Source organism: Homalodisca vitripennis, chromosome 7 (genome assembly GCF_021130785.1).
Source record: "Homalodisca vitripennis isolate AUS2020 chromosome 7, UT_GWSS_2.1, whole genome shotgun sequence".
NCBI classification, from domain to species: Eukaryota; Metazoa; Arthropoda; class Insecta; order Hemiptera; family Cicadellidae; genus Homalodisca; species Homalodisca vitripennis.
In genome coordinates, this window is record NC_060213.1 from 37232878 (window position 1) to 37238877 (window position 6000).

Consider the following 6000-nt stretch of genomic DNA (forward strand, 5'->3'; position numbering starts at 1 on the left):
CAAGGCAATCACTTGCTTGACCTGATCACTGCCCAGCCCCATCAGCCATCTGGTGAAGACGGAGCTAGAGTCAGTAAGCAGTCTTTTGCCGAGTGCTTGTCCTTGGTGACTCTGCCACCGCAAGCGGTGTGTCTTCCTGGACCATTTGTTTATACTTTGGTAAGCAGCTGACTTGCTTATACCACAACTCGGTTCTGGACCAGTGTATGGCATGCTTGCTCCGCTTTTGGCAAGCTCGTCGGCGCATTCGTTGCCACCTATGCCTCGTGATCCAAGCTTGCAGAGAGTGTTGAAGCACTCCCACACAAGCTTGGATGAAATGCTGTTGGAGTCAAGAGCTTTAAGAGCTGCCTGACTGTCTGAAATTATGTAGATGTTCTTTCCTTGGTACCCTCTGGTGAGGCCTAGGTTGGCACAGGCCAGGATACCATAGATTTCGGCTTGAAATATGGAGCAGTTCCGTCCCAAACTGCCGCAAAGGGCAGTTCTAGAGGATTGACTGAACACTCCATATCCGGTTCTGCCCTTAATAAGCGAGCCATCCGTGTACCAGACAAAGCTCTTTCTTATGACTGTGAGGTAAAAATTCTTACTATGTTAAAATACTGCTGAATTGTAAATCAATTGTAACTTCATATACTTAGCTTAGTGGTGGCCAACGATTCTTGGAAAGTAAACCCCACTACATAACATCTAAATAGAAATTTCTATTTAATTTTACCGTAAAATCTCTATCTTACACACGCTACACAGGTTTTCCCAGGTGGACATTTTTCTCAATTTTTAAAATAATGTACACTTTTACATTTTAATTTACACTTTTACATAATGTACACTTTTAAAATAATGTAATGTCCACTTATATTGTACTCATACAATACTATATTATAAAATACTTTATACTATACTATCAGTCGAGGGACTGGAAAGTCTTAATTTCTGTCTGTCTACACGCTTGAGAACGATCTTGAGAACGATCTAACCTATAGACTTATAATTCCGCATAGACTTGAAATTCTGCCTGTAGCTTGAGCTGCGAGCCTGCGTCTGTTATTTTAAAATGAAAAGTTTAATAAGATGCGAAACATGTCACGATGCGAACTAGAACATATTTGTGTCAAAGTTTTTTCGTATCTGTGAAAATACAATCCAAAGAAAGGAGGAATTTACAAAAAGTGAATTATTTTGCGATTTTATTATTGATTAAATAGTTCAGAGAAAAAGCTTGCACCTGCAAATGCTATGTTTTGCTAGGTTGTTTCATATTTTTAATTTATTTTGTTGGAGCTTCCTCCAATAAATTGAATCTATTTTTTTAACGATGTTATACACTACTTGTACAGTTTTTACAGCATATATATTTTTGCTCTCGCTAATCACAATATATTGTCCATAGATTCCACAGTATATAATTTTTAAACCAGTATTTTTTATCATTAGTATACCTCTTCCAACGTCCAATGTTTAAACTGCTTTTTAGATATCTATTTTATCTAGTATTCATTCATAATTTTTTAAATATATTTACTACTAACTATTTACTCTCATTTGTGTACTGTAATTTGGAATATTTATAATCTATTTGTCAGTGCTTTGTTCAACTGCATTATTAGTTTTATATTTACATTTTATTGTAAATAATATAACCATCTCACTGTTAATTAAATTCAGTCTGTACCTATAAATTATAATAAATTTGTGGAATTTGTGTATGCTTTATTATAAAAAAAATAAGTAATTTATGTATATTCTATTACTATAATCCATTGATAAATAAATAACGTGATAAGAATCATAGACTGAAAGTTGTATAAATGGATTTAGTGTAATGGTCTACCGTCTCAGTCCGAGTAACTTGTTTATTATCTAAAAGCCTCATGATGTGAACGTCTGTGCACTAAAGTTGGATTACCACAGCATTTGTGCTGCTGGACCACGAAAGCCTTCTAGTTTCTTCACCGCACCTTTAGGTAATATAACATTTATCCTGCATAAACTATATTCATGTAATACAATAAACAAATAATATTATCTAGATTGTAATCACCCCAAACTAGACTATACTATAATCTTTTTAATAAAACGTATGGAAATTATTTTTGACGTGTTACAATTAGTAGAGTAATAACGAAGACTATCATTCTAGGGCTTAAAATTTAAATGAAAAAATAATAAATTGAAAATTTAATGTTAAAATTCAGCGACAAAATCTGATTTCAGTACACTCCTGCGTTGTAGTGTACAACCTACATTTTATCATTGAATCATAAGATGTATCTAAGGAAAAAATTGTGATTGTATCATGTGGGAAAATATGTTGAGTAGGAGTTAATATTTAATAATTTTTATTTTGCATACATTTTACTAGTACATAGACAAGAATGACTTCAATGATGGTGCATGTCCCACCATAGTATTTTGCTAAGTGCCATTGAAACCTATTACTCAGAAGATGACACAATGTTTTGTCTATAACAGATAGTGTGACGTAGGACACTTTAACAGCATTAACTCAATTTTCTTGGAGTTTCTCAAGTAAGCTTCTTGGAATCTGTGTTGTTCTCCAAGGTGTGTAGGGAACTGTACTGTCTACCAGTATATATATGACTGTCAGTTTTACTTGCTTTATGATCCGTAACTAACTGAAGGGCTCTTGTTTAGATGAATGCCAACCTTGAACTTATTCCAAATTGTCAGATAACATCGGTTTATTGTTCAGTGTAAAGTGCTTTTGAAACCTGCTGCAAAGGTTTTTCCTGGTTCAAGGTATTGATTTTGGGATCAAAAGAGCAGTCTATCTATCTGTCTACCCGTCTGTGAAATAAATTTGGATAGAAAAGTCCTCTTGATGAATCTTGGCACATACAGTAAGTAATGCCAAGTCTGTGAGAGCGTCAGATTCTAGGCGCTCCACAAAGAGGAAGGTGAACTGGAGCGACACACATTGTTCACATTGAATGAACCTTTCACACCGTAGTTATGTTATGGATATAAGCAGTTTTACATCACTACTTCACGTAAGTGAATATCTTGTCTATTTTTATCGTTATATTTTAACGTACCTTATGCTAATGAGGTAGACTCTATTCTAGTTGAAAATGTACCGAGATCGAATTAAACATTTAGGCCGTTTTCTAATTTATGTACATTTATAGGTTTTTCTACTTGTCATTTTCATATTAAGATTTAGAAGTTTTATACATTTACTAAAACGAATGTATCAGTTTTAGAATAAGCAAGCCATTTATTGGAGCCAGAAGGAATATAAACTACTACAATGATTATTAATTTAATTATAAAATTGAACAATTGTCTCAAAAAGAATTAGTATAATATGCGAATACATAATATTACTACAAACAACGAGTGATGTAACAGGTTAAGACACAGGGTTAATACTATCTGATCTACTTAGTTCAGTCCAGCAACATCGGTACGTTGTTTGGGTAAATAAATACCATAAAAGCTCCTGAGGTATTGACATTAGGATATTTACACTTTGATCTACTTAGTTCAGTCTAGCAACATCGGTACGTTGTTTGGGTAAATAAATACCATAAAAGCTCCTGAGGTATTGACATTAGGATATTTACACTTTGATCTACTTATTTCAGTCCAGCAACATCGGTACGTTGTTTGGGTAAATAAATACTATAAAAGCTCCTGAGGTATTGACATCAGGATGTTTGCACTTTGATCTACTTAGTTCAGTCCAGCAACATCGGTACGTTGTTTGGGTAAATAAATACCATAAAAGCTCCTGAGGTATTGACATTAGGATATTTACACTTTGATCTACTTAGTTCAGTCCAGCAACATCGGTACGTTGTTTGGGTAAATAAATACCATAAAAGCTCCTGAGGTATTGACATTAGGATATTTACACTTTGATCTACTTATTTCAGTCCAGCAACATCGGTACGTTGTTTGGGTAAATAAATACCATAAAAGCTCCTGAGGTATTGACATTAGGATATTTACACTTTGATCTACTTAGTTCAGTCCAGCAACATCGGTACGTTGTTTGGGTAAATAAATACCATAAAAGCTCCTAAGGTATTGACATTAGGATATTTACACTTTGATCTACTTATTTCAGTCCAGCAACATCGGTACGTTGTTTGGGTAAATTAATACTATAAAAGCTACTGAGGTATTGACATTAGGATATTTACACTTTGATCTACTTAGTTCAGTCCAGCAACATCGGTACGTTGTTTGGGTAAATAAATACCATAAAAGCTCCTGAGGTATTGACATTAGGATATTTACACTTTGATCTACTTAGTTCAGTCCAGCAACATCGGTACGTTGTTTCGGTAAATAAATACCATAAAAGCTCCTGAGGTATTGACATCAGGATGTTTGCACTTTGATCTACTTAGTTCAGTCCAGCAACATCGGTACGTTGTTTGGGTAAATAAATACCATAAAAGCTCCTGAGGTATTGACATTAGGATATTTACACTTTGATCTACTTATTTCAGTCCAGCAACATCGGTACGTTGTTTGGGTAAATAAATACTATAAAAGCTCCTGAGGTATTGACATCAGGATGTTTACACTTTGATCTACTTAGTTCAGTCCAGCAACATCGGTACGTTGTTTGGGTAAATAAATACCATAAAAGCTCCTGAGGTATTGACATTAGGATATTTACACTTTGATCTACTTAGTTCAGTCCAGCAACATCGGTACGTTGTTTGGGTAAATAAATACCATAAAAGCTCCTGAGGTATTGACATTAGGATATTTACACTTTGATCTACTTAGTTCAGTCCAGCAACATCGGTACGTTGTTTCGGTAAATAAATACCATAAAAGCTCCTGAGGTATTGACATCAGGATGTTTGCACTTTGATCTACTTAGTTCAGTCCAGCAACATCGGTACGTTGTTTGGGTAAATAAATACCATAAAAGCTCCTGAGGTATATGATCGATCATTATAAATAGTACATAGGTTTCGTTTTATTCACTTGTACCGAAATATGTTAAATATTTTGTGAGTATCTTCATTGTACGTGACCAGTGCATTGTATATTTAAAATACCAAAATGGCTGATAGAAATGTAGTTCTCTAGAAATTTATTTAAATTAAACTCACAGTTTCACTCCATGCATAATAGTATAATTTATAATAATATAATAGTATATATTATAATTTATAATATAATACAATAGTATATATTACAATTTATAATATAATATAATAATAAATATTAAAATTTATAATACAATGTAATAGTATATATTATAATTTATATAATAGTATAATTTTTATACTATTATATAAATTTTAGTGAGATATACTAGAACCTCGGTAGTTATCTAAAAAGTACGATATTTATTTAAATTTGATTGTTCATATTTAAACTGCCTCCTCCCCGCCCCCCCGACGACCCAAAGCCTTCCTATTCTCTTTGTATCAGACGCCACGTACAATATCGCAAGAAATTTCGACATTTAATTCCTTGGCATTGCTTCACTTTCCCTAGTTCTGGTGTGACTTGTTTGTGCTCTTCGCTCCCGTGCAGTGACTTCACTTGGGTTAATTCTCTCCAGTCTGTACTTTAAGCAGTTTGTCTGGTATCACTTAACTATTTTAACTTGGCAGTAGTGGCAGCCTATTAGAATTGTAATGCATTAGGGGTATTTGACCGGTAGAAGGGGATTGATTTAAATCCTCGAAACGTGGTGTTATACACTTATTAACACACATGTCCTAATGTGTTAGGACATATAGCACATGTCCTAATGTGTTAGGACATATAGCACATGTCCTAATGTGTTAGGACATGTAGCACATGTCCTAAATCTTATTATCCCTATTAAATACATGGTCTGGAGATAATATATTCAGATTGAAAGTAGCTAAACTTTTAATAGTTCCTTAGAAACAAAAATTATGAAAGTTAGAAATGCTGAATTGTAAAAATTATAAACGTCCACAAGTAGCTTTTTTCCTTAGATCTTAGAAACATCCGGTGAAATATACTGAA